This window comes from Drosophila albomicans, chromosome X (genome assembly GCF_009650485.2).
Source record: "Drosophila albomicans strain 15112-1751.03 chromosome X, ASM965048v2, whole genome shotgun sequence".
Classification (NCBI taxonomy): domain Eukaryota; kingdom Metazoa; phylum Arthropoda; class Insecta; order Diptera; family Drosophilidae; genus Drosophila; species Drosophila albomicans.
The window spans coordinates 33,145,623-33,164,379 of NC_047627.2; the positions used below are offsets into that span (position 1 = coordinate 33,145,623).

The window sequence follows — 18,757 nt, forward strand, 5'->3', positions numbered from 1 at the left end:
ATTCAAAAATACCATAGGGTGCCTAATTTAACAGATCATTTTTAAAATATACCAAATTTGTATACCGTAAAAATACCGAAAAAGTGACACTACAGTATTTTACTACATTCCGAATACACAAAATATACTAGATTGTCAGTCAAACAAGGCGATTTTCCCACATACATATAATTTGTATATATACATATATCTGTTACATACCTTCGTCGAATCACAAAGTTAGAATACCCTTCTACCCTTGTATAGGTAGCGGGTATAATAAGAACTCGCTGCGTAGGTTGCAAGTTGCTGTGGCTGTTGCTGTTGCTGTGGCTGTGTTGCCTCAAGTGGCAGCCAGGGACAAGGACAAACGCTGCTCTTTTGACTGATTGCTGCTAGCATTTGCTTGGCTTTGGCTTTAGCGTTAACGTTAACGTTAGCGATATCCTTGGCACTCATTGTCTGACGTCTCAATAATCGGCATTATTATATTTATGTCTTCACTCTCCTCTCCGCCTCTGTCTCCCCCCCTTTGGACTCGTCCTTGACCCTGACACACTTGACCCAATGTCTGAGACTGAGAGACATATCGGTTGCCATGCCATTGATTGGCTAACTCGCTTGGCAAAGCTTGGCAGCTGAGCCAACGTAGCGTATACTTAATGTGGCGTTTGCTAATGCGTTTGCAGACAATTCCCCCTTACTCAGTAATGCATTTGATGAAATTACGTAAATTGCATTGCGTTTCTATTCAAAACATGCATTCATGGCTTTTCTTTTAATTTCTTCTTCCTTTTTTTTTTTGTTTTTTTGTTTCCCGCATAATTGAAATGCGCTCTGAATGAAGCGCTTCTTCAATCTGCTTCTTAGTGAATTACTCTCGAGCAATTGCGGCTTTTGTTTAAGATTCCACGTTAATCACACGCTATTCTCTCTTGATAGGCCTCTAAAATGAATAGGGGTCCATTGTCAAGATACTCGTAGAGCCAGGCCGAAACAATCCGATCCGAGATAAAACTACATTCAACATTTATGGGGGCTATTGTTAGGACTCAAAAATAAAAGACTGTTTGAGTGAAAGCAGCTACAACCAGATACAACTTTTCTTTTGTCTTGCAGGTATATTAATCAATGACAAGTGGATTATATAAGTGACATATGAGAAGTTGAAATTGTGGTGAGTATATTTCATTTGAATTCAAACATATTTTAAAAGACATTTTTAACGTTGGCAAAAATAATGCAAGTTTCTATTTCAGCAGATTATTATATTTGATTTTAATTAAAGTTCATCTTAAGTAACATTTTAGAAGTGGGAAAAAGAGTTTGAGCTATTTTCAAGTATTCTATTTAAGCAAATTAGTTTAGATTTTTAGTTTATTACATTTTATTTGAATAAAAATACATTTTAAATAACATTTTATAAGTGAGGAAATGAGTAAGGGCTATTTTAAAGATTTGCCCTTAAGTATATTAGATTAGATTTTAAGATTATTTTATTTAAACATTTTAAAATATATTTTAGAAGAGGGGAAAACTGCTGTTCTACAGTTTTCTACTTAAGCACATTAATTTAGGTTTCTGGATTATTTATTTGATTTTAATTAGAACATTTTAAAAGACTTTAAAAGTGGGGAAAAAGGTACAAGCTTTTTTTTTTTAATTTTCCACTTAAGCACATTAGTTCAGGTTTTTAGATTATTATTTTGTTTTGTACAGTAAAAAGTATTAACAAAAATTTCAACTGAGTATGTTCGGTATGCAATTTCTATATTTACAATTAAGTTGTAGGAAAAAAGTCGTCTATTTCATCTAGTAGAATAAAATAAGTCTTAATTTTTTCCTAGTTAGCTAAGAAATAAATCAATATCTTCAATTTGATGTTAAATCTATATAAATCTAATATTTAACTTAGCTGTAGGTTACATCAAATATAACAATAAAAATAATCTAGTTCAAAATAATAAGTTTTATTCTAACTAATTTTTGCTTTTACAGGTGAAGTAAACAAGTGAATAAATAATAAGTGGTGAGCATGTTTCAATTATATTATTATATTATAACTTATCGAAACTTTTAATTTGTTTTTTCAGCTGCAAGTGCGTTAAAGTGAATAGTGAAGTGAATAATAGTAATAGTGAATAATATAAATATACTAAAGAAGAGAATAACATAATGGTGAGTGCATTTCAAAGTCAATAATATTATTATCTATCTGTTATGAACTATCTACTATCTATTATTATCTATCTTATTATCTTATCTTATTCTTAAATGACTATTGAAAGTCAATATTATTATTGTCTATTTGTCAACTGCTTTCTTGAATGCCTATCAATAACTTTTTCGAATATGAAAATGAATATGAATAAGTTCTTTAGTAGGATGTAGAAAAGGGTTCAAAGGGGATGGGAAGGGGAAGGGGGGGATAACATCAGTTTTAAGTAATTTGCAAGCTGAAAGAAGTAACATTTTTTCATATTATTTGGGATTCGACTAACTAAATTAATTAAAAATTGTCTGTGGGAAGAACTTGCGAACCGACAACGCATATGTGTGTGTGTGTTGTGGTTGTTGGTGAAGGCGTGAGGCGGGAGGGGGAACGGGGGTGGGAAAGAAGTGAGCAAGTTGGAAAAGAGGAACTAAGCTTGTTAGTAACTTGGTCGAATTGCTGACGAGAGGCGAATGTCTGAGGAGGTGAATGGGAAGGGGAAGGGAAAGGGAAAGGGGGAGGGGAGAGACGTTGCTCTCAGCTCAGATGTTGTTGGCAAGTTCTTTTGGGTGGCTTAGTTAGCAGTTGAAGGGTTGAAGGGAGGGGGGAAGGACGACGCCTTATTTCTCATATTATTATACATATTTTATTTGAACTTTTTTTTTCTACAGTTTTTGCGCATTTGCTGCGTAGTTGTTGTTGTTGTTGCTTGGGCTGTTGCTTCGTTGTTGTCTTCTTCTTCTTCTTCGTCTTTACTTTTTCAGTTTCTTCATTGTTTCTCTGTATGTGTGTGCGTGTGTGTGTGTGTGTGTGTGTGTGTGTTTCGGTTTTCTGCACTCATATGTGCTTGTAAAGTTTTTACTTCGTTAGCATAATGAGAAACCGCGTGTTCATATCTACACGCCTACACACACACACACTACCACACTGGCACACACACACATTGGCACACACTCACACACATAGTCGCAAGGATACAGCGTTTGCATTAGCCCAAGCCTCGCAAGTTGATTGCGCCTCGTTGCGTAAGTATTTTGTGTGCCAATCTCTCGCTCTCTCTTCCTCTCTCCCTCTCTTTGGGTATGTGCGAGTGTAGCACAGAGTAGGAGAGGGGCGGGGGGCGTGGGTACACAGAGCAACAGCAACAGCAAATTCTATTTAAATTGTGTACAACATTATTAGAAAGTTTTCCATTGCGCCGACCAACAACAACAACAACAAGAGGAGAAACAACAATTGCCGCGGCGAAAACCGAAAAAATAAGCACAAAGTACACAACCAGGCAGGCACACACACACACACACACACACTCTCGCACACTCCAGAGGGAGGGAGGGGAGAGGGGGGGGGGAAAGGAGCGCGTGCAAAAAGTTGCAAAGAACGCCAACATAAGCAAAAAGAAGAGAATATGTTGGGGAAAAAGTCGAGAAACAAAATTTTTAATTTGCCTCGCGGCAACACACACTTACCAACACACACACACACACACTCGCACACACACATGCACGTTAAACTGTCTTGACAACGAGAAACCCCCCCTCTCCCTCCCCCTCCCTCCACCCCCTTCGCATCCAGGCAAAGGCATCTCAGCGAGAATTGTTTTAAATTTCTTTCGGCTCAATTTTATTTAGTTGCGGCTTCTTCTAGCTGCCTCGCCCCGTGTCCTTTCTTAGTCCTTAGTTTGTCAGTCGCCCTCCACTTTTATTCACTAACTCACAACCAAGTCACATTCATTTCGAATCGGAGCATATACTATATTTAAAGTGGATTAGGAAGCCAACTAATCTAAATTGACCCCCTCTTAAGACTTTCTTGCAAGCCAAATTATTCTACAACTAATAACTACAGTTTTTATGATGACTGAAAATTTGGTTGCGATCAGATTAAAATTGTAATAGTTATTTATTATTTCGGTATATTTTGAACTCAATGGTATTTTTTTAATACTGTTTCAATACACCAAATATAGTCTTTGATATATTCGTTTGTATTTTGTGGTATTCTTTAGTATATTTGTTGAATATGGTACATTTTGTACTTTGAGTGTAGTATTCTAACAATATACCAAAAAAATGATTTAATTATATTTTAGTATTTTTGTGGTATATTTTAGCATAACTGTGAAATATGGTTTTATTGATAAATTTTAGTATTTTTGTGGTATATTTTTCGTATATGTGTTCAATAGGTCTCTCTTTGGTATATTTTGGTATATTTATATCATAATTTTTGAATAGGATTCTTTAGGTATTGCGGTATATTTGTAGTATATTTGTTAAATGTGGTTTTATTGATATATTTTTTTATTTTAGTGGTATATTTTTGTATTTTCTGGTATATTTATATCATCATTTCTGAATAGGGTCATAGTTGCTTTGGCTGACAATCAGGTATATTTTGTGCTCAATGGTATTTTTTTAATACTGTTTCAATACACAAAATATAGTCTTTGATATGTTTGTTTGTATTTTGCGGTATTTTTTTAGTATATTTGTTGAATATGGTATATTTTGTACCTTATGGTATATTTTGAGTGTAGTATTCTAACAATATACCAAAAAATGATTTAAATATATTTTAGTATTTTTGTAGTATATTTTGGCATAACTGTTAAATATGTTTTTATTGATATATTTTAGTATTTTAGTGGTATATTTTTAGTATATGTGTTCAATAGGTCTCTATAGGTAGTATGATATATTTTTTGAATATCTGCTGGTATATTTTAGTATTTTTGTGGCATATTTATAGTAGAATTTCTGAATAGGATTCTTTAGGTATTGCGGTATATTTGTATTATATTTGTTGGATTGTGGTTTTATTGATATATTTTAGTATTTTTGCGGTATATATGTAGTACATTTGTTGAATAGGGTTTTATTGGAGACATAAACAGTTAGTGGCAAACAAATATAATATTTGTATTTCATAAAATAGCTGTAGAAAATATATGAAGAGAAGTAGAATGCGAAATGGCGAACGTGGCGTATGAGCAATCGACTTTGCTGCTTCGTCTGCGCTCAGTTTTGAAGTTGAATTCCAATTGACAGTTGCCTGATTATACATAATAACATGAAAGTCTACGCACACACACACACACACACACTGAGTAGGTGATGGTAGAGGAGGGGAATGGGGACGGGGGCAAGCTTATGCGGGGAGGCGAAAAGTTGTTCTTATTCTTTTTCTGCTCGAACTGCTCGAAGTGCTTGGCTGCCCCCGTCAAAGGGCAGACTCTGCCCCTCCCCCCTTTCCTCTCTGTATATTGCTTGGCAAAAGCAGGCTGACTGTTAGAGGGTGAGGGGTGGCAGGGGAATGGGGCCAAGGACTTTGTTGAAGAATTAAAACCGCAAATGTTGCTGTGCATATTATGCAAAATTAGTAGCAGTACCTACACTTGCATGTGTGTGTGTGTGTGTGTGTGTGTGTGCGTGTGTGTGTGGGTGAGCGCACACAAAAAGAATTTTTAAGAAACTTTTCACATGTTTGTTTTGCTCTACTTCCCCCGAGCTAAGGAAAACCCTGTGGAAAGGGAGAGGAAAAGTCAGCAGTCGGTAGTCGGTAGGCGTTTCCATCATTATTTTCATTTGGCTCGACGGCAATTCTAGATTTTCCACATTTTCCGGACTTCTTCGAGTCCGGTTGACGTGGAAGGGTATTAACAATTCGGTTCTTTGGGCGTTTTGTGTTGCCGCAGGCCGTAAGAGAAGAGAGAAAGAGGGAGAGGGAGAGAACTTGCACTTCTTAAGCATATTTCATTACGCTCGCTGTGGAGCGAGTTGCCGAGTTGCCACCAGAATGCGATGGAGGCGTGTGGCGTGTGGCATGTGGCATGTGTGGCAAGTGTGGCAAGGGGTCGGACCGCATCTTCAGTTTCGGATGTCAAGAAAGATCGAAAGACCTTAAAAGCGGGCGGCAGCAACAGAGATGGCAACAGGCATAACGAACACGCCAAGAAGAAGAAGAAGCAGAAGAAGAAGAGCAAAACAAGGAGGGGAGGGATGGGAAAGGGGGGTAGAAGAGGAGCGTCGCCTTGGAAACATTAATCGCATCGTAAATGTGGCTGCCATTTGCAACTCTCGCAGCCAGCTAATTTAACCCTGAACCGTCTCAACACAAGCGAGCGCCTTCGCCTCCACACACACACATATGTACACACACACATATGTACACACACACATATGTACACACACACACATGCCACAGGCCTGCCACCTTGAGCCTTTGACTCTGCTCTTCGAAATTCTTCATCTGCGTTTTCCTCCTTTTGTCTAGATAAAAATATGTGTGTGTGTGTTTTCGTTTTTTTTTTTTTTTTTTTTTTTTTGCTGTTCTTTATTTTGAGGAAAAATTAAAAGCGCAAATGCTCGCGTCACTTGCCAAGCCACCCTCCCCCTCCGCCCCTTTGGCTGGTTAAACTCCCGCTGCTGATTATTTTGAAATTAATTTCAAAGCCCTTTTCTGTGGTTCCCCCCCGGCCCGAATTTCTCCTCCTTGGCGCACAAAAATGTCTTCAGCTTCAGCAGCGAGCTCAACTTCATTACTCATCATCTTTGCTCACATTTCACATTTCTTTGGCTTTGTATCCTGTATCCTGTATCCTGTATTCGGGATTCTGTATTCTGTCCTGTATCCAGGAGCCACACACACACAAACACATGTGGCTGAGTTGTTTGCTTTTGCTCTGCATTTACTCAATTCTCCTCTTTTGGCAGTCTTACAAACTATCTTTGAATGTTAAATTCATCATCGAAAACTATCGACCTGACTGCTGGTATGTTATCGATACTCGATATTCCCGAATTAACTTCGAACTTCGTTGTTTTTAAGCTATCTCTAAGAATGTGGATAGCTTTAATGAGGTTTCATACTCAGATTTTCGTTTTTGTAACTTAGAAAATTTTACTACATTTATTACTGAAAACTATCGACGTGACTGTTGATATTGTCAGCTATCGATAAGTTATCGATGCCGTGAAGAAACTTTCAGCAATTCTTTAGTTGTTATTTAATACTGAATTTTTCATAAATTGAAATTCGTGTTGTTAGCAAACTTAGTTCTTCGGAATTTAATCACTATTTTATTTGTTTTTTTGATTTTAATTAACTTGAATTTTTAGCTTAGATTGCATAGTTTGTGGCAGAAATGGATTCACTTTTCTAATCTTTTGCATGATAAATAATAATAAATGTAAATAGTGATTTGTTCCATTTCATTTCATAAAATTAGCTAGAATTCTTGGCATAGATTCAGTTCACTTCACTTTCTAATCTTCTACATGATAATTCAAACGCTAAAAGAGATTTGTACTTACAGAAAAGTTAGCTACATAATCAGTTAGGATGTTAAAAGTATTGTTGCTGTTGATGGATTGCATTAGAAAGTTTGTTTTTATGCATTAAATTACACTTTTCTGATATTCTTTTGTAATATGATTGAAATTCTAATAATACAGTTTTAGTAATTGGTTATACACATCAAAAACCAGTTAGAGTTGCGAATTATACTTTTCTAATATTGATTGCATAAAGTTGTTAATTAAGAATATGTATAGAATTGAAATTAAGTCAAATTATTAACTGGTAATTGATAGATAGTGCGTTTAAATAGTTGCGATTTGAACTTCTTTAATTTTTCTCTTTTTTCGAAATTTTTTATATAAATGATGAGCACACTATTGTAACTAATACTTAGTAATGTCGAAGGATAAACAAAATTTAATAAGGGAATTAGTTATTTGCTGATTGTACTGCAAAGAATTAAAGTGTATAAGATTAATTACGTGGTAATTAAAAGTGTATTAAGAGCAATGCCGAATGCGTATTAAAATTCTAACAGAGAGCAGCAAATTCTTTATAAATAATATTGATAACATTGAAACTGGTAGAAAGCGATGACAAATGCCTTTAATGAGTTGAGAAATAATCATTGCAATTTTTATAAATATTACATTCTCATTTAAAGTCATTAAGAAAGAAAATGTATAAGATTGAAATTAGGGTAGAATGTTTTACTGCTTTTTTGATAAGTTGCAGATTGAAGGGAGATGATGATTAGAAGACGATGACAAATTTTAATAAAGAGTTGTTCATAAATGTTTTTTTATGAATGATATCCAAAATAATGTCGATTATCAAGATTGTTTGCATATATGTGCATTATCAAGAACTATCTATAAGAATTGTATATTTACAATCCCAGATAGTTGGTTTGTAAATGTACAATTGGTTTGTAGAGTTATTTAAAAATTAATATAAATCTTTGTAGAATGTGTTACTGTTTTTTTAAAAGTCGTAGATTGAGAGGAGATGACGATTAAAAGATTATTGATTAGTGATTGCATTACCTAGTAGTTGATTAAAGATTGCTTAATAGATGGAAGATTGAGAAGGGATAATGATAAGAATTCTAATATAGAGTTGTAAATAAATAACATACTATGCATAATGTTGAAAGAAACAGAGTTATTGATAGCATGGTAATTGGATTGCAGATATAAAATTCGTATAAAGATGCATAAGATTGAAGTTAATACAAATTAGTGTTCAATATCTCTCTAATTATTACAAGAATTGAAGAGGGATGATTAGAAGATGATTAAAATACGAAATGCATAATGTTGAAATTAATACAGAGCAGTGTCGATTGTTTTAAATGAGTCTAGATAAAGTAATGATAGCATTACCTGGTAATACAATTCTTATAGAGAATTATTAAAAAAGTAAATGCTGTATCTGGTAATTAATTTTATAAATATAAAATGCATTACCTGGTAATTGGTTAACAAGTATATTAGATTCTTATATGTTACGAAATACAAAAAATGACAAGAATTGAAGTAAATAGGGAGAAGTATTTAATGTCTCGCTGTTGATTAATAGATTAAGTATTAAGGTGTAAGTCTAATTAGAAGATTGACCTTACGATATAGATTTGATGATAAATACTGTGGATAATATTGAAAGTAATGCAAGTCAGTGTCGATTGTCTTAAGTGATTGTAGAACTTATGACTGCATTACCTAGTAATTGGTTTCTAAATATAAAATTCTCTAAGAAATGCATAAGATTAAAGTTAACAGAAAACAGTGTTTCATATCTACTTAGGAAGTTAGTAGAAGGTTAAGTGATTAGTAATGGGTAATTTGTTGGTCGATGGTCAGTGGTTGGCAAGAGTTCGCATAGTTGGCATTGCGTGGTGCCTTGAATAAATACTGTGAAAATAATTCAAATCACTCTTAAGTGAGTCTAGAAGTAATGACTGCCTCTAATAAATGAGTAAGATTGAAGTAAACAGAAAGAAGTATTTAATGTCTCGATGTTTATTAATAGATAAAGCATTAAGGGGGAAGTCTAATTAGAAGAGGATTTACATTCTAATATAGAGTTGTTAGTAAATACTGTGAATAATATTGAAAGTAGTGTAAATCAGTCAGTCTATCACTGACTGCATCACTTAGTAATTGGTTTCCAAATACAAAATTGCCTAAGAAATGCATAAGATTAAAGTAAGTAGAAAGAAGTGAGTCGAAGATTGAGTGATTACTAATGGATTATTTGTTGTCAGTGGTTGGCAAGATCATTGGCCAGCAGAGTTCGCATAGTTGGCATAGTTGGCATTGAGTGGTGCAGTTGTTAGTTGTTAGTTGTCAGCAATCGGATGCGACTTCTGTGTTTGCTGTTTGCTATTTGCTGGCTGCCCAATGCGAGAGCTCAGAGCTGAGAGTTGAGAGAGCTTTCTAAGCGCGCCCCACCACAGGTCGAGGGCCGTATGCAAATTCAGCCCTCGGTCTCGCTCGGTGGTTAGCCTATCACGAAAACTAATACACACATGTGTCATGTGTGTGTGTGTGGCACCAACCACAGGCAAGGCTAGCGACTCGTTTTGCACTATTCGGAACCGACGAGGAGACCGAGACACGCATTTAGGTCAGGACACAACTCTATTGCGACTTGCGACTAAACATGTGCAATGCTCCCATTGGCTGTTGGCTGCCAAAGCAGCTAAAACACACACACACACATACAGTGTGGGAGGGAGGGAGGGGGCGGGGTGACGCGGCTCTCGTGCCCGGCCAAAAGCCAATCACACTATCGCAAATAATTTAAACAAATCTAGGACAACGGCTGCGTCCAGCCGCACCTCGTTGCGCACCCACGAGAGTGTGGAGCGAAGGGAGAGCGGTGAAAGGGGGGAAGTGCCTACGCCTGCATATAGACACACACACACACACACACATACGCATACGCATAGCTGAGAGCCGAAGCCGAACGAGCGACCAACGAACGAAACGAAGCAGAGAAGCAGCAAACAGCAAGAGAAGCCGATGTGCAAGTTCCCACCAACAACAACAACAACAAGAACAACTACGAAAGCGACAGCAACAACAACAAAGAGTTTTGTCGGCCTAGTGCTAGTGTGTGTGCATGTGATTGCGCTATGCATGTGTGCGTGCGTGTGTGTGTGTCTGTGCTTGGCAAATGCCGACGGAAGAGCACGACCAAGCACAGCTAAGCGAGTATGACAGAGCGAGCGAGAGAGAGCGAGAGACTGAGAGAGAGGCGCACACACACACACACACAGACACATACACGTGTTAGCAATAGCAAAAACAACTATGTGTGTGGGTGTAAAATAGAGAGCGAGCGAAATAGACGATGCGAATGATGATGAGTGAGCGTGAGTGCGAGCGAGATGGCAACAAGCAAGGACGATTTGCTAACCGAAGGCCAACGAAAGTTTCATTCCACATGCCTCGCCCCCCCGCTCCCTCTCTCTCTCTCTCCGCTATGCGACTGTGTGACTGCCTCTGATTAGAGGCTGGCCCCTAAAAAAGCAAGTCGCTAGCAAGCAAAACTTAGCAGCAAAAACACGAAACCGAAACCGAGCGCCGAATGCGTCCTCTCGATGCGATGCGATGCGATTCGATGTGATGACGATGACGATGACGAGAATGCGTTGCCCCAAAAACTGACGAAGAGGCAACCGAATGTGTGTGGATGCAACGATTTGAAAGGGCTTCTAAATCCTCATTGGCAACGGCGATTGGTGCACGAACAAATTCGTGGTTCGAGGGAGGGAGGGGGGGAGGCAAGTTTCTATGTTGTGTGCTTCTATCTTTCGTGTGGCCCGCAAACTAATTCGACTCACTTGCATTGCTCACACACACACACACACACACACTTGCATGGAGAGTGCCACATGTGGCATGTAGCAGTCAGCGAATAGCGAATAGAATACCAGAGTCTAACATTTGTGGTTGGTTCTTAGCCAATGTGGAGTTGGTTCTATATTCAACTATATTCATAGTTTCTTTGAACAAATTTCATGGAATAGTTATCTGAGTTAGCACATTGATAACAACATATATCAAGATCGATACACAACTTTATGTTCATTTCATTGTAATTGATAACTATTTTCTGAAATTTGTTCATTTATATTCAGCTAAAAACTGCATTTCCATTTTAAGAGTTTCTTTAGCATTGATCAATATATATTCAAGTGGCATAAATAACTGATGTAATTAATTAATAACTATTGCAAGTATCGCTTGATCTTCTAAAATGATTACCATTGCAAGCCTTTTTCTGATATTTCTTCAATATTTAACTAGCTACGATAACTAGTTAGCTTAAATAGTGAATTGATTAAAACCTCTTTAGATATTTTTAGTTAACAGCAACAACAACTATCAGAAGAGATTGTGTAGAACCTTTTTTTATAACTGAGGAATTTGCAATCATTCCACTAGAACCTCTAGACAATCTCTTTGGATAGTTGTAGATTCAGTTGACTATCTATCCAAAATTGTGAACTAATTTCGATGCTACCCATTTTCAATAAGAATAGTGAGATATTTAAATATTCCAAACAATATTTTTATGTATGGAAATGTGTATTTGATACATTGACATACACCGATATTCCAAATGTACCACATCGTGTAAAATATACCATATTGACTGTCAGCCAAAGCACAAATCTTGAAAATATACCAATTTTAACATACTAAAATGCATATTTGGTATATCGGTATATATAATTGAATATAAGAAAAATGCAAAAATATACCGAAATGTTTATTTGCTTTATTGATATACCAAATTTAATATACCAAAAAATACTAAAATATAACAAAATGTATATTTGGTATTTCGGTATATTACGACATTCAAAATATATACCATAAACTACAAAATATACCATATTGTCAGCCAAAGAAAACGTCTTTAAAATATACTAATTTTAATATAACATAATGTTTATTTGATATGTTGGTATACCAAATTTAATATACCAGCAAATACTAAAATATAACAAAATGTATATTTGGTATTTCGGTATATTACGACATTCAAAATATATACCATAAACTACAAAATATACCATAAAAACGTCTTTAAAATATACTAATTTTAATATAACAAAATGTTTATTTGATATGTTGGTATACCAAATTTAATATACCAGCAAATACTAAAATATAACGAAATGTATATTTGGTACATCGGTATAAATATTCAATTCAAAATTATTACTTATGCAGAGATTACAAATTTATTTCTAACCATGGGGAAATTGTCGTTAGTTTATTTTTCAAGTATTGAGCTTCGTGTTGAATATAGACTGAGTTATCTAAAAGTTCAAGAATTGTAAGTGCGTCTTCATTTTGGTTTTGGTGATGAAGCTTCTCGTTGTTTTATCAGTTGCAATTTGCTGTTGATGTCTTGTATTTTATATTTGATTGCTGGGCTGTGTCCTAGGCTCTTCTTCTTCTTCTTCTTCTTCTTTTTCTATTCGTGATGTCCTTGTGGGCATAAAGTCTTGGTGGAGGAGGAGCGAAGCATGCATGATGCAAGATAGACATAATATTAGCACTTAAACCAAGCAGCAAGCAGCCGCCATTCGTCCACTCGGCGCTTAAGCTCAAACAGATGAGACCCATCAGATACACAGAGGGACACACACACACACACACACCACACACACTGACAGACACTCACACACATGCAAAGACAACTGGCTCATAAAGGTCACGAGGCCCACGCGTTTAGCTTTGAATCGCAACTCCAACTCCAACTTTGACTCTGAGTTTGTATCTCGATCCGAGTGCGCTCTCTCTCTCTTTCACTCTCTCCCTCTATCGCTGTCTCTTTCTCTGTAATATGCGTAAAATGTATTTATGATAATGCTAAAAAGAATTACGTTAATGTTAATGCAAAACTGTTACGACAACAAGAACAATACGAGAAAATGATGACGGCGTAGAAAATGGCAAAAGGCTCTTCAGCCTTGCCCCCTTGCCCCCTTGCCCCGTTCTTTGCGCTGTGTTATCATAAAAGCTGATAAATTTACCCGAAAGACAAACTCGTAAAGGCAAAATGTTTCATTCTATTAAAAATTTTTATTGCAAATTTGTAATTTACAATTTGCATTTCGTGTGTTGCCTTTTTATGTGGCCTCGTTCGTTCCTCCCCCCTTCTGCTCTCCCTCTCTCTCCCCATTTTGCCACGCTCATATGCGCCGTGTAACATTCCTGGGTTATTTGACTTGCGACTGTTGCTGCCTCATGCCGCATGCCACACGCTCTTGCCTCTGCTTTTGCTTTTGTTTTGCCCGACCATTTTATAACCGTTATTCATAATAAAAAATGTTATAGAACATAATTTTGCAAACATAAAAATGCAACGCGACATGACAAGGGCATTCAACAGTAACAGCAACAACGTGGCATCCACATCAAGAGGCAGCAAGCAGATGTCGCAATTTCTTTCTAATAAGAAAGGATGTGGTCCGTGCATTCATGTGGGGCTTAGGCTCGAGATTGGGACATCGTCTCAGCGATGATGCTCCTCGTTGTTCACTAGAGCGGGGTGGCAACCCCTCTCCCCTCCCCTCCCCTCTCTCGCCTCTCCTGGTTTCACCTGGCGAACCCAGAGGCGATGGCGATGTCGATGCCGATGGCAATATCGATGGCGCAACCATTGCCAAAATTTTAATAACATGTCGTAAAATATTTGTTTGCCTATAGGGTCATAAAAAAGTCATTACACATACATACATGCTCCACACTCGTATTCATACTCACACTCACACACATACACTCACACTCATTCACATCGTATTCATACTCAACTGCGAGGTACAAACTCACTGACAATAGATTCGCTCTGGCGACTGATTTCGCTTGCAGCTCCTCCGCGAGCCTATTTATCTGTTCCTCCCTTGCCTCCCTCTTCCTCCCTCCCCTTCTCCTCCTTCGTCTCTACTCTATCAGCTAGCTGCGATTGCATCGGCTGTGACTTTACTCTCCCCGCTCGTCGCTTTCCAAAATGAAGATGCATAAAAATATTAATATCCAGTTGTCCATTCACCATGTCCAATGTCCAGGCAGAAGGTCCTTCCATCCTTTTACGATCGAGCCATAAATGAGGCATCTCGGACAATGTTTGTTCATCATTCAACTCTCCAGAAACCGAAACAGCATCGAGTCGCAGACCCAGTCAATTTCTTGTCTAAGCTTTCCATTTAAATGCAGACAAAGTTGCAATGTTTGAGATGAATTTCGAGAATCTTCACTCACACAATTTTCCACATTTTCTTCCTTTTCGCTTTTCCTAAGTTACTCTCTTCATTGGAAGTTACAAGTAAATGAAAGTCACTTAGTAAAACTATTGATAATACTATAAACAATTAGGTGGGAAACCAAAGAAAGAAGTTGGTTAAGATCATATTTAAATACCTGTTTTTGATTAGCTTAGAACTGACTGATAATGAGAAGAAAAGTCACAGATATAAAATTTATTCAGCATGTTTGATTTCAAGCTAATATATTTATGAATAGTAGACATTACAAAAATTAATTGCAGTAAGCTGTAATGCAAGTAACAAAAACTAGAGGGTATACATTATATTTCTAAATTTTATAAATTTTAAATTTAAGTTTGTTGGTTTGCTATCTTAAGCTAGCATATTGCTGGACAATGTCCGGTTGACTCACGAATAGCAATCGTTATTTTGAAGCTAGAGCGGCTTTTAGTACATACAATACAATAAGTATCTATAGTATTTAAGATTCTTGAAAATGTGATGCGATCAGATCAAAATTGATGTAAAATAGTGCAACTTATAACGCAACTTTTCTTTTCTTTTCCAGCTGCAAGTTGAAAGTGAAGTGAATAATAGGAATATAATGATAGTGAAAAATATATTAAACAGGAAAATGACATAAGGGTGAGTGAATTTCAAAGTCAATATTATTATTATCTATCTATTATGAATTATCTACTATCTATCTATTATCAATTATCTAGTTGACATCTGCCTTCTGCTTTTTAAAGTCAATGTTATTGTTATTTATTTGTCAACTGTTTCTTGAATGTCTATCAATAACTTACTCGAAAATGTTCTTAACTTGGATGTAGAAAAGGGTGAGAATGAGAGAGAGAGAGAGAGAAAGAGAGATATGGGGAGGGGTAAAGGGGATGACATTAAGTAATTTGCAAGCTAGAAAGAAGTAACATTGTATTAATTTGAAAATATGAGAAGTAATGAAATAGTATTTTAGCTTAACTACAATAATAGCAATTTAATTCTTATATTTTTTATTAGTTTGAGTTATTAGTAATAGTTTCAAATTTAAGACCCAATCGTTAGAATAGTATTAAATTCTAGAATTATATTGAAAGTTGATATGTTTAGCCTATTATTGAATACTATATTTTAATATCAAGTTGTCAGCCACAGAATTGAATTTTGTAGAACTTTCAATTTGATAAAGTATAATCCTTAATTGATATTAATCAATAATAATCGATAGTAATCGATAGATAAATGAGAGTTAAAATATACCAAAGTCAGTATATATTAGAAATATACCAAAGTCTACATTTAGTATATACTTTGAATATACAAAAATATATATTTGGTATATTGATATAGTAATATACCATAGAGTGTTAAATATACTAAAGAATACAAACTATACCATATAATCTAATAAAATATACCATTGAGCGTAAAATATACCATATATAGTAAATATACCATAGAGCGTAAAATATACCATAGAATGTAAAATCTACCATAGAGCGTAAAATATACCATAGAGCGTAAAATATACCATAGAGCGTAAAATATACCATAGAGCGTAAGATATACCATAGAGCGTAAAATATACCAGATTGTCAGCCAGCAACTAAGACCTAATAATGTAGGGGTTATGGAAGAGTCCTTAGAGAAGAGTCTATCAATATTTACAGAAACTTAGAGCTTGTTACTTAGTTCGAAGTTATTGAAATCGAATGGGGCAAGGGAAGCAGAAGGACGAGGATGGGAGAAAGGGGGAGGGGTGCGTGGTGTCGCGACGCTTCGAGTTGTGCCAACTGATTGCTTTTGACTTTGGCTTTTGGGTGTGAGTGTGGGTGAAAGCAAAGCAAACACACGCATGAGGACGTGAGCTTTGAAAATGGCGCAGTGTAAATTGGAAGACGATTTGGGTGCTAAACGCAAGTTGTGCGAAGGAGGGGTGGGGAGGGGAGTGAAGGAGTGAGCAGTGGGAAAAAGAAGGAAAGGAGAGGGAAATGTGAATTGTTGTTGAACTAAATTCTAGTTTAAAATCGGTTTCACATCGGAGCAGAGCAAAGGTGGCATTAGCTCCGACTCCAGCTCTCCATTTCTCATTCATTTCTCTCTCCCCCAGCGCCAAGAGAAGAGAAGTGAAGAGAAGGAGCAATCTTGCACATAACATTAAATATTATTCTCATTTTTATTTTTATGAGACTAGAGGACACATTTTAGGTACAATTGTGGCGCAGAGCGCGCTTATCGCGCATACGCGATGTGGGACGCAGCAACTAACAAGAAAGCATCTTCTAGGCGCTGCCAAAATCTTTGGCAATAAAATTCCTCTAAACACTCATAAAAATTTCAGGCATATTAAAAATTGTGTTTGTTCACGAAAAAACAGGGGTGTGGGTGGGGGGGAAAGCGACACAGAACAATCTCTCTCTCTCACTCTTACCCTTACTCTTACTCTCTCTCTTTCGCTCCCTTTCTAACTCGCGATGAGGAAATTTCGCTCATATGCGCTTTAAAACGCCCTCGAAAATGTCGCTACGCTGTGCCTCAGTTCTCCATCGCTTTGCTTTGCTCTGCTTTAGCGATGCCTTTCGCCTTCGTTTTCGTCTTCGCCTTTGTCCCCTCACCTCAGACCGTGGGGGGGGGGGCCCATAAAAATGTATGGATATTTGAATAGAATTTGCAATAAAAAATGCCGTTAAAAGGCAGCTGTATTTCGCGTGTGTGTGTGTGTGTGTGTGTGTGTGTGTGTGTGTGTGTGTGTGTGTGTGTGTGTGTGTGGGCGGAATGGCAATAACAACTTGTGCGTTATGAAAAACTAATTTCTCTAAACATATGCGCATCAAGGTTTAAGCGAAAAGAGCATGAAGAAGAAGCACAAGCAACAGGGGTTGGGGTCTTGTTTTTATGACAGCACCCCTCAGTCCTCAGTCCTCAGTTGCCTTGTACCCTTGCCCTTCGCCTCCCTTCATCCGCCACCCTCGCATTCTTGGTGCGCATGTTAACAGCCAAGCGAGGATTGCGGAGATGTGAAGAGGATTGCTCGACGGGATCGAGAGAGAGAGAGAGAGATGGGACGGAGATGGAGATGGAGATGACGATGACGATGGAGATGGAGATGGCGATGGAATCGTATACGGGAATATGGCGTGGGTTGGTTTTGTTGCTCGACTCGCAAAATTGCAAATTTACGAGTATTTATATTGATGTCATTTTACTTTGATTTTAATGCGCGCTCAAAATGCGTGCAGAGATTTTTAATATTTCTTCGCTTTCTCCGACTTTGTCTTTCCTTTCTCTCTCTCTTTCTCTGTCACTCTGTTTGCGACGTTGTCTTCGCTGCTAGCATCGTTATCATTATCATAGTCCGTGTCGTTTGTCCTTTGTCCCTGGTGATTTGACTTTAGCATCGTCAGCGCGCAATTTCGAAATTCGATCATCTGTCGACATTTTGTAGCTCGCTTCTCTCTCTCTCTCTCTATCAGCTGATCACACTTGTAAACCGCAGATGGAATTAATTCAAAGCAAATATAATTGCGAAAGAATCTTGTTCTTCCGATTTGAATTTTGGATATTGCTTACATTGATTTTGATTGATTGATTTTGTTGCATTGATTTCTAATAGGAATAGCGAAAAAAAAACTTGAGGGTGCTGCCAATAAAACAAATTTCTTAAAAATCAATCAAACAATCATCTAAATATAATATACCACAGGGTATAAAATATACCATGGCAATGTGTAGTTGACATATTGATATACTATACGGTTCAAAATATACCACAGGGTGTAAAATATACCATGACAATGTGTAGTTGATATATTGATATACTATACGGTTCAAAATATACCACATTGTTAGCCAAAGCAAAATACTTAAAAAATATACCAGCTGTAATATACCGAAATGTTTATATGTTATATCGGTATACCAAAAATACAAAAATATATCGAAATAAACATTTGGTATATCGGTATACTATT

The 18,757-nt window shown here is 36.7% G+C and overlaps 1 protein-coding gene across 4 annotated transcripts in view; it reads left to right on the forward strand.

Annotated features, from left to right (window-relative positions):
• Positions 1-18,757, forward strand: part of LOC117566000 (BTB/POZ domain-containing protein KCTD5) — a 69,741-nt gene that overhangs the window by 29,830 nt on the left and 21,154 nt on the right. For 2 of the 4 annotated variants that reach the window (XR_004571952.2, XR_007955040.1), the window contains exons 7-10: positions 1,099-1,156; positions 1,978-2,008; positions 2,073-2,157; positions 15,352-15,428. The gene's annotated coding sequence lies outside the window, so the exon portion shown is untranslated. Of the gene's footprint in view, positions 1-921; positions 1,157-1,977; positions 2,009-2,072; positions 2,158-15,351; positions 15,429-18,757 lie in introns of all 4 variants that reach the window. The other 2 variants (XR_007955037.1, XR_007955039.1) reach the window with 2 other exon arrangements.